Below are 11,880 nucleotides of genomic sequence, written 5' to 3'. Positions count from 1 at the left end.
TATATTGGATGGAGAAGGGCCACAAGAGATGTTTGATAGGTTGATGTCCTTGGTGGGCAATATTAGAGGCTATGGTTGTGATGAGTTAGATGATTATAAGGTTGTCAAGATTATGTTGGAAGCTTATTCACTAAGAAATGAGACCGTAGTCACTCTAATTAGAGACAAGAAGAAGTTTGAGTACTTCACACCAAATGATGTACTTGGGAGGATTTTGACATTTGATATGCAAAGAGAGGAAGCAAATGAAAGAAAGAAGCTTGGTGAGCTGCAAGCAAAGCTAGAAGGCATCAAGATCAATGATGATGTAGCTCTCAAAGCCAACAAGTCAACCAAGCGACCCTCCACAAGCAAGCCCAAGTCCAACAAGCAAGCATCAACTAGCAAGACCAAAGCACCAAAGCAAGTCAAAGAAGTAGAGACAACATCATCATCAAGTGAAGATAAAAGTGATAGTGAACAATATGAGAAAGTGCAAGATATTGCTCTCTTTTTGAGAAGATATCAAAAGGGACTCAAAAAGCAAGGCTACAAGGTAGTGAAGAGGAAGTTCCCAAACAAGAAGAAGAGGCTATGCTACAATTGTGGAAGCACCGAACATCTCATTGCTCATTGTCCTCATGAAATCGAAGACAACAATTACAAGAGAGACAAGAAAGAGAGCAAGACCGACTACAAAAAGAGCAAAAGGCACATGGGAGAAGCTCACATTGGACATGAATGGGACTCAACAAGAGATAGCTCAAGTGAGGAGGATGAGAAGATTGCAACTGTGGCTATTCACAAGCCATCCTCCACACCAAGGCTCTTCAACAACATGTTTGATGATGACTACTACTCCCCTCACATTTGTCTTATGGCAAAGAGTGAGAAGGTAAAATCCAAATCCAAACCTTCTCCCCCTAGTGACACATCTAGTAGTGATATAAGTGATTACTCTAGTGATGATGTGTCTAGTGATGAAGAAATTGATAATATAACTAAAAATTTGGATAGCAAGACCAAACTGTTCATCACTAAACTAATGGAGGATTTAGAGAGTGTTCAAGCTGAGTTAGAATCTAGTGAAGAGACTCTTATAAAACAAGAGAACCTCTACATTGCTAGCAAGGAAGCTCTTGCATTAGAGAGAAGTGAGGTGGAATCCTTGCGCGAGGCTTTGGCCAAAGAGCAAGGGGCCCATGCTATCACAAAGAAAGCAAATATTGCCCTCAAGCAAAAGTATTGTGACATAGATGGAAAGTACAAGCAACTTGAGGAACAGTATAGCATTCTTTGGGATAGCAACTCACATCCCTCTAAGGCAAAGGATGCCTCTACTCCCTCCACTAGTCAAGGTTGTGGAAAATGTTATAATCTTGATTTGAATGCTTATTCTACTAACCTTGTAAACTTAGAGACTATGAGAAAGGGGATTGAAAGGCTCAATGGGATCATTAGTAAGAATTGCTTGGGTGGTAAGGCTCAAGTGAGTGATAAAAGGGAAAATGATCCAAAAGGGCCTCAATTCAAGCAAGGGAGACATCCCTCAATCAAGCATGGGCTTGGACACACAATAGGAGCCAAGACAAATGGAAGAAAGATAATCAATGGCTATGAGTGTGTCAAGTTTGAAAGGAAGGGCAAAATTGGTGTAGAGCGGCCTGCACAGATTGTGACAATACAACGTCCGCGAGCGGTAGTGCCACATAGTGGCAATACCATGATGAAGGGCGGTAACATCACGCCCCGCAAAAATGGGAAGGCTACCAATTTTGTTCCTGATCAAACTAAGCCCAAAAAGAAAGTGACATACAAGGAAAAGAAGATTTCCCAAAAGCCAAAGGAATTAATATGGGGAACTCCAAACAAGTATGCTTATCAACCAAAGGTGCATGCACCTTGACAAAGCTTGTCATCATGCTTTGTGTTGAAGAGCAACAACCGTGGTGAAGTTGTTGCTAAGTATGTTGGCAAGGGGACCAATGTCTACAAGAATACTTCCATTTGGGTTCCTAAGATACTTGTGACTAACATGCAAGGCCCCAAGTCTATTTGGGGACATAAATCTAGCAACTAAACTTGTTTTGCAGGCATACTCCTCTGGTGGATCAAGTTGGGTGCTTGATAGTGGATGTACAAATCATATGACCGGAGAAAGGAGTATGTTCCAATCATATACCCCAAAGGTGGACTCAAATGAGAATATTGTCTTTGGAGACAATTCTAAGGGGGGGGTGCTTGGTCTCGGTAAAGTTGCTATAACCCTTGAGCATTCAATTACAAATGTTTTGCATGTTGATTCGTTGAGCTACAATTTGTTATCCGTTTCTCAATTGTGTGAGATGGGTTACAATTGTCTCTTTACGGATAAGGGTGTGGAAGTCTTTAGAAGGGAGGATTCCTCTATTGTCTTTACGGGTCGTTTAAAGAATAAGCTTTACCTAGTTGATTTCAACAAAAGTAAAGCTAATCTTGAGACCTGTTTAGTGGCAAAATCTAGCATGGGTTGGCTTTAGCATCGCCGACTAGCCCATGTTGGGATGAGGAACTTGGCCAAACTTCAAAAGGATGAACACATTCTTGGACTAACAAATGTTCACTTTGAGAAAGATAGGATATGTAGAGCTTGTCAAGCCGGAAATCAAGTTGGCGTACCTCACCCACCAAAGAGCATCATGACCACCACACAACCATTGGAGCTCATCCACATGGATCTCCTTGGACCGGTCGCCTACCTAAGTATCGGGGGTAACAAATATGGCCTTGTTATTGTTGATGACTATTCCCGTTTCACTTGGGTATTTTTCTTGTTTGATAAGTGTCAAGTTAGGGACAAAGTGAAGACATTTGTTAGAAGAGCTCAAAAGGAGTTTAGTCTCCCCATCAAGAAGATGAGAAGTGATAATGGGACCGAATTCAAGAACACTCAAGTTGAGGAGTTCCTTGATGAAGAGGGCATCAAGCATGAGTTCTCAAGTCCATACACCCCTCAACAAAATGGTGTAGTAGAGAGGAAGAACCGAACACTCATTGATATGGCAAGGACAATGCTAGATGAGTACAAGACTTCAGATTTATTTGGTGTGACGCTGTCAACACCACTTGCCATGCCATCAATCGCCTCTACCTACACAAGAAATTGAAGAAAACTTCATATGAGCTTCTAACCGGTAACAAACCAAAGGTGTCTTACTTTAGAGTGTTTGGGTGTAAGTTTTTCATACTTAACAAGAAACCCAAAACATCTAAGTTTGCACCTAAAGTTGATGAAGGTTTTCTTCTTGGTTATGGATCAAATGAGCATGCCTATCGTGTTTTCAACAAAACCTCAGGGAGAGTTGAAATAGCGGTAGATGTGACATTTGATGAATCTAATGGCTCTCAAGTAGAGCAAGTTGATTCAAGTGTTGTAGGAAAGGTGGATCCACCTTGTGATGCAATCAAACAATTGGCTATTGGTGATATTAGGCCACAAGAAGATGAAGTCACTGATGTGGTGGTTTCCCAAGCTGCTGGTGAACAAGTTTCCGCTGATGTACCTGATATTGAGGGGGAGCAAACCCCTGCTGCAGCACAACAGAGCAGTTGTGCCACACCTAAGAGTGGTAATGCCGCACCCCCTTCAACAACAGCAGCAAGTCCAACTCAAATTCGAGGACAAAACCTACAACCCATATTTGAAGAAGAAGAAGCTAAAGATCTAGAAAGTGATCAAGAGGCCATCGAGCATCCAAGACTCAAGCAAATCATTCAACGAGATCACCCCATCGACAACATCCTTGGGAGTCTTCAAAAGGGGGTATTGACACGTTCTCATTTAGCAAATTTTTGTCAATATTACTCTTTTGTTTCTCCTGTGGGACCAGTCAAGGTTGAAAAGGCTCTTGAAGATGAGGACTGGGTGATGTCCATGCAACAAGAGTTGAATAACTTTGAAAGAAATCAAGTTTGGACATTGGTGGAAAGACCCAAGACGAACGTGATTGGCACTAAGTGGGTCTTCCGCAACAAGCAGGATGAAAATGGAGTGGTGACTAGGAACAAAGCAAGATTGGTTGCTCAAGGCTACACTCAAGTAGAGGGCTTGGACTTTGAAGAAACATATGCACCAGTGTCAAGGCTTGAGGCAATCCAAATGCTTTTAGACTTTGCTGCCCATCATGACTTCAAGCTATATCAAATGGATGTCAAAAGTGCATTTCTCAATGGCCCTATCCAAGAGCTTGTCTATGTTGAGCAACCACCAGGTTTTGAAGATCCCAAGTTCCCCAACCACGTCTACAAACTCCAAAAGGCGCTCTATGGGCTTAAGCAAGCACCAAGAGCATGGTATGAATGCCTTAAGGAATTCTTGCTCAAACAAGGCTTTGAAATAGTCAAAGCTGATCCTACCCTTTTCACTCGCAAAGTCAATAAAGATATATTTGTGTGCCAAATATATGTCGATGACATAATATTTGGTAGTACTAACCAAGAGTTTTGTGAGGAATTTAGTAGGATCATGACCAAGAGATTTGAGATGTCTATGATGGGTGAATTGAAGTTCTTTCTTGGTTTTCAAATCAAGCAATTAAACGATGGAACTTTCATTAGCCAAACTAAGTACACCCATGATATGCTAAAGAAGTTTGACATGGTGAATGCAAAGCCCATAAAAACTCTCATGCCAACCAATGGACATCTTGATCTTAATGAGGAAGGGAAAGCCATCGACCAAAAGGTATATCACTCCATGATTGGCTCTCTACTCTATTTGTGTACATCTAGGCCTGATATTATGCTTAGTGTGTGCATATGTGCTAGATTTCAAGCTAACCCAAAAGAGTGCGACTTAGTGGCTGTTAAGAGAATCTTGAGATATTTAGTACACACTCCTAACCTTGGCTTGTGGTATCCTAAGGGCTCTAAGTTTGATTTACTTGGGTATTCGGACTCCGATTACGCCGGTTGCAAAGTGGATCGAAAAAGCACTTCGGGGACATGTCAATTCCTTGGACGGTCCCTAGTGTCTTGGAGTTCTAAAAAACAAAATTGTGTAGCCCTTTCCACCGCCGAGGCCGAGTATGTTGCAGCCGGTGCATGTTGTGCTCAACTACTTTGGATGAGGCAAACCCTTCGTGACTTCGGATGTCGTTTTACCAAAATCCCATTATTGTGTGACAATGAAAGTGCCATAAAGCTTGCAAACAATCCCGTAAGCCATTCAAGAACTAAGCACATAGACGTCCGACATCACTTCTTGAGAGACCACGAAGCCAAAGGAGATATCGAAATTTGCCATGTTGAAAGCCCTAGTTTGGTTTTGGATAATTGATGAAACCCTAGTACTAACCTCTATACTAAGTGTGTGTAGACTTAATGAGGTTGGTACATGCCAAGTGATGGAGCAAGTGATGATCATGGTGATGATGGTGATGACCACAAGATGATCAAGTGCTCAACTTGGAAAAGAAGAAAGAGAAAAACAAAACCCTATGGAGATAAAGGCAAAGGTATTGCTTAGGGTTTTAGCTTTGGTGATCAAGACACCATAGAGGGTGTGATCACATTTAGGATAGATAGCCGTACTATAAAGAGGGGAATTCCTTGGCTAAGCGGTTATCAAGTGCCACTAGGTGTCATTGTTCATGTGCATGCATTTAGAACCTAGTGAGCTAACTTAACTCCTTCAAAGAAAACGATTGTGAAAATGCTAACACACGTGCACTTGTTGGTACACTCGTTGTGGTGTTGGCACACTTTGAGGAGGAGGTGGAGTTTGAAGGGTAGAGAGAGGATGGGTTCCTCTCGGCGGGATTCGACGCTTTTGAGAAAATGAAGTGCATATTTTCTATTGCGCCGGTGGGAAATTTGGAGAAGTCGCGGGAGTGTTTCTCACTGAGGAACACTCACCGGACGTTGACTCAGAAGCACCGGACGCTGTTCCTGTTCGTCCGGTGAGCAGGCAGCCTGACTCGGTTAGGGTTAGGCACCGGACGATAGGCACCGGACGCAGCTTGGAGCGTCCAGTGGTGTGCGTCCGGTGTGAGGAGGTTTTGCAAACCTCTCTGCGCATGAGTCCGGTGAGCACCGGACGCTCAGGGTGCGTCCGGTGGCTCGCGTCCGGTGACCTTGTGAGTTTGCGAAGCTCTCTGCGCATGAGTCCGGTGTGCACCGGAACTTGCTCAGCGTCCGGTGCTCTGCAGGTTACCGTTAGACTCTGACACACGGCTGACGTTGGAGCACCGGACGCTGGTGTTGAGCGTCCGGTGCCCCTTTAAGAACGTCTGGTGACCCCGTATTTCGCCCAGTGAAAGAGCCAACGGCTCTATTTGTTTGAGGGGCTATAAATACGTGTTTGGCCGGCTTGGGGCTCACACTCTTGGCATTCTAACATACTTGACATCCTTGTGAGCCTAAGCAAACTCCTCCCACTCATCTCCTTAATAGATTATACATCTTTGTGAGATTGGGAGTGATTCCAAGTGCATTTGCTTGAGTGATTGCATCTAGTGGCACTTGAGGATCGTTCTAGCTGCGGTTTTCTTGTTACTCTTGGTGGTTGCCACCACCTAGACGGCTTGGAGCAGCGAAGGAGGATTGGCACGAGTTGGCGATTGTTCGTGGCCATCTCCCGGTGATTGTGAGTGGTCTTGTACCTTCCCCGGCGGAGAGCCAAATGGTAACTCTAGTGGATTGCTCGTGTCATTGAGTTACCTCACTTGTGGGTAGGTTCTTGTTGTGTCCTAGTGAGGACGAGATTCGTGCTACACCTCTTAGCCACCGAACCACCAAGTGTTGGTCGACACAACGGGGACGTAGCATGCCGGCAAGCACGTGAACCTCGGGAGAAAAATTGGGTGTCTCCATTGTGATTGTTCATTGGATTTCTCCCGGTGATTGGACTTCATATTATTGATTGGTTCATCCCTTCTACGCGGCGGTATAAAGTTCAAACCATCTCTTTACATTCCCGCAAATTAGAGTAGCTTACTCTCTTGTATAGAAACTTTAGGTAGCTTTCTAGTGTAAGTAGTGACATAGCTCTTGTGTGCCTAGTGATTATATCAACTAGAATTGTTGGATAGGTGGCTTGCAAACACCCCATTAGAGCTAGAGCAAAAAGCTTCGCTTTGTTATTTACTAACCTCTTGCTCTAGTGAGTTTGTAGAATTTTTAAATAGGCTATTCACCCCCCCTCTAGCCATATTAGGACCTTTCACATGTGAGCACCGAAAAGCAACTAGCCGATATCTTCACTAAGCCTCTTGACGAGACAAGGTTTTGTGCTTTGCGTAGTGAGCTAAATATACTTGATTCTCATAACGTGGTTTGAAATTTAGCACACCTTTGATTGATCAACTAGTATCTAGGCAAAAGGTTTGCAAAAAGGTTCATAATATGGTTCAAAATGCTTTATCAAAAGAGAACTTGCATTTTATGGTCATTACTTGTTCTTGTTTATCTGTTGCTGACCATAACATGTTAAGTGTGTTGTATCCCTCTTTCTTCCTTTCTCACTTTTTGGTGCTTGTTGCCAAAGGGGGAGAATGAGAGGGGGGTACAATTTTTTTTCCTTGCCTTAATTGATGGTGTGCATACTTGTCATACGCATCACATATATTCTTGTGACACTATGTGCCCCCACAGAAGCATGGATGTAGGGGGAGCCCCATCACTTAACTCTATATGTGAAACGTGAATTTTGGCCTCTTATGCCAATTTGAGAATTCAATTCTCCATTCACATATTTAGGGGGAGTCTCTACACCCATGACTTCAAAATCTCAGTTGTACTTTAAATATTTTTGTAAGCTCTAGTTATGTTGTCATCAATTACCAAAAAGGAGGAGATTGTAAGTGCAATCAAGCCCTAGTTGTGGGTTTTGGTGATAATGACCACACAATTAGAGGACTAATGAGATTTGTTGAGATGACAAGCAGGTAAAATAAGAATGAGGATAACACATGAGATGTGGAAAAAGCCCAATTTACCAAATGTGTTGGTCCATTGATGGAGTTGAACGAAAACATTCGGTCAATTTTAGCACCCCAAGTTTTCAACAGATGAATGGCGTTTCGACTCAAGTGGCTACAAAGTTTTTATCTTTTGTTGAGTTTTAGGAAATGTCGTACTATCAAGAGGGATGCAAATTAAGTTGGTAAGATGAGGATAGGGGTGCTCAAGTCAACTTACTTAATGCGCATGAGAGACACACTTGCACTCATAGGCACTCAGGAAATTTCTTCTCTGCCAGGGTGACCCGGTAGTACCAACCCTCAGGGCCGGTGGTACCGGCAGTGCCAGCCCTTCTCCTAAGTTTTGCGAGAAAATGAACTACCGGTAGTACCGGGCTCGGGCCGGTGGTACCGGCCAGCACCAGTAGTACCGGTGTGAAACGCCGGTAGTACCGGCAGGCCAAATCTGCGCTGACTTTGGTTGCGGAGATTTGAACTGCCGGTGGTACCGGCCTTCCACCGGTGGTACCGGCAATGGTCGGTAGTACCGACAAAAGCCCGACGGTACCGGTAGGCTTATTTCTCGCAAATCATAGAGACTTCTTACCGTACCGGTGGTTGCCCCGGTAGTACCGGCAGTTGTTCAGGACCTATGTATAAATAGCTCTTCCCTCATTTCTGACCGTTGGCTCTTCCATTCCTTTGAATCCACATCTGAGAAAACAGTCTCCAATCTTTGTCTCACCCACTCTCTCTCCTTCTTTGCTCCTAGACTTCACTCCTTGAGAGATTCGAGCTAGAGAAGTGAGATTAGAGAGTTGGGAGCTTCGATTCGCGACTTGAGCACTTGGTTTCTTCGTCTTACCGGTTGGTTTGCATTTATTACTCTTGGGTTCTTGGAACCCTAGCCGGCTAGGTGTTCTTCATGGTTGCCCATGTTGTTTCACTTGTGAGGGCACCCCGAAGTGTTTGTATTACCCTTTGATTCTTAGTGGAAATCTCTAGCTAACCTTCGTGGTTACTTGAGGGAGGAGACCTAAGTGGTCGGACCTTCGTGGTCACCTCAACAACGAGGACGTAGGAACTCCTTAGTGGGGATTGCCGAACCTCGGGATAAATATCTTGTCTTGCTGTGGAGGTAGCTTCGACTATCCTTGTTCTTGTGTTCTTGTCTTCTTCCTCTCTACCCATTTTCATAGGTGAACAAGGGCCGATCTACGTTTTGGGGAAGAACCGAGTCAAGGGAACTTCAACATCATCCTCAACTACATCTAGGAGAGTGGGGTAACTCCCAGATCTGAAATCAAAACTCATTATACTCTGATTTCGTAGCTCTCTTAGGAGGTCGGTAGTACCAGCAGTTTGCGTCGGTAGTACCGGCTGTCTTACACCAGTAGTACCGGCCCAAACTGTCGGTGGTACCGACATGCATTTAACTTCTGCAACTTGAGTTTTTGAGTTTCAGGTTTTTGATCCTTACAGAGGTTTATTGTTGCAGTGGATGAAATCTTTGGAGAGGAATATCTTAGATATCCCACTAAGGCGGACGTAGCACGCTTACTTGCAATTGGTGAGCAAAAAGGTTTTCCCGGCATGTTAGGTTCTATCGATTGTATGCATTGGGCGTGGAAGAATTGTCCATACGAGAAGCAAGGTCAGTACAAGGGGCATGTTGAGAAGCCCACTATCATTTTGGAGGCAGTTGCTTCAAATGACCTTTGGATATGGCATGCCTTCTTTGGAATGCCCGGGTCTCATAATGATATCAATGTTCTGCATAGGTCTCCTTTGTTTGATAACTTGGCAGAAGGTAGAGCTCCACAAGTTAACTATTCCATTAACGGCCATGATTACACAATGGGCTACTACCTAGCTGATGGCATATATCCCACACGGGCTACTTTAGTCAAGTCGATCAGTCTTCCTATGGGGAACAAGAGGCAATATTTTGCCAAAGCGCAAGAATCAGCTAGGAAGATGGTCGAGAGAGCTTTTGGGTTCTTCAAGCTAGATTTGCTACCGTTCGAGGTCCTGTTCACATTTGGGACAAAGAGACAATATCTCAGATTATGAGAGCTTGTGTGATTATGCACAATATGATTGTGGAAGATGAAGGATTCATAGTCGATCCTCATGAGCGTTTTGATTACGGTGGAGATAATGTCGAACCTGCTCATGGACGACCTACTCGGACACTTGACGAATACATTGCTGCTCACAGAAAAATCAGAAGTAAGGAAACACATGATCAATTAAAAGAAGACATTATCGAGCACCTGTGGAACCGTCATCCGGATTTATATTAGCTTATGTTTATTCAGTGCATTTGTATCTGTTTATGTTTAGGAAGAATCAACGTTTGATTAAGTCTGAGTGTTTATGTTTAAGTGGAATGATCATTTGCTACCTGTTTATCATTGTCAGACTCTGTCTGAGTGTTTTATTTTATGCTATCTGTTTATTCGTCCTGTTGAGCAACAAATGTTGATCCATGAACCGTTTTGTTACTAGCACATACATGTGTCATGTTGCCGTCAAATTGTACAGCACATTTAATAACTCAAATATTGCCCAGATCACAAGGCAACAAAATTCAACTGAAATTAAGGATACATAGTCTGAACTTAACAAGAACTTTAACTAAAATTTATATAAGCCGAACTAGAATAAACTTAATTTTCTAGCATCCTCTCGACAATCTGCTGCTGCATCTTCTCAAGCCATTCACGCTGGATTGGATTGACGGAGGACATGTCCGCTAACATAATTTCTTTCTCTTCCTTCATTAGATTAGCTTTTGCCTTTTTTCTTCGGCTTTTGCTTTTTTTTTCTTCGATTGCTACCCGTTTCTTCTCTAGCTCAAATGTAGCCTTCTCTAACTCTAATGAAGCCATGAACCTCTCGTCTTTGGCCTTCTTCTTTTGCATGTCCAAGGCCTTCTTCTCAGCCATCATCTTTACGAAAGCTTCCATGCAAGCCTCGCCTCCTCTACCCCTCAAATTAGCTTTTGCCTTCTTAATTCCATCTGATCTCTTCCTTGGTTTCGAAGACTCAGAATCAAGTTCAATGACTTGATCCTCATTGACTTGATCCTCACTAATGACTTCATCATCTCTCGGCCTCGACACCTTAGTCGAAGTCTTCTGTTTCTTCTTGTTTGCTTGTTTCTCTTTCTCAATCTCGGCCAGTTCTATCATCTTCGCTTGCCATTTGTCTTCCCCCTTCAGTAAGGTGTAGCAATGTAGAAGACCAAATGATTTGTTGTCCTTGTCCCATTCGATATACAACCTTTTTGCTTTATCAATCTACAAACAAAATCAGTGCATGTCATTTACAAATAACCACACTTAAAAAAACAGCACATGACTTTTACCTTGTCATCGATAGTTAAACCACTTTGATTCCTTCGTAGAATTGCTTCATAGCATGCGCAAAACTTGTTGACTTGGTACTGAATTGTCAACCACCTATGCATGATGGAACTCTCTGTCCTCACAGCTGTAGTTTTCTTGTGTTTCTCAAAAAAAGCATGAACTCTACCCCAAAAAGACGACCGAGATTGATTGGCACCAACAAAGGGATCTTTGCTTACATTCAACCAAGCCGAGCATATAATTTCATCATCCCTCCAATGAAAATTTTTGGTCCTTCCCTTTGTACTCTTGCTAGCTTGCACTTCCTGCTGAGTGTCTTGAGTGTCTTGAGTCAGTCCAAAGTCTAATTGGTCCAAACCAGCAACACTACCATTTGCTCCATTGAGAATGTCCGACAAGAAACCTCCATCTTCTCCTTGCATCTCCATAACTCTACACAAATATACATTTCAAAAAAATGTATAAACAACAGGTTGCTACAATAAAAATAACTTGCACGGTACTGTTTGCAATAAACAACAGGTTGCAGAAAATAACAGGTTGCTGCCATGTCTTCGAAAAAAATAAAAAACGACAGTAGCCTCTAC

Source organism: Sorghum bicolor, chromosome 6 (assembly GCF_000003195.3).
Source record: "Sorghum bicolor cultivar BTx623 chromosome 6, Sorghum_bicolor_NCBIv3, whole genome shotgun sequence".
Lineage (NCBI taxonomy): Eukaryota > Viridiplantae > Streptophyta > Magnoliopsida > Poales > Poaceae > Sorghum > Sorghum bicolor.
Note: the sequence above shows the minus strand (reverse complement) of the source record.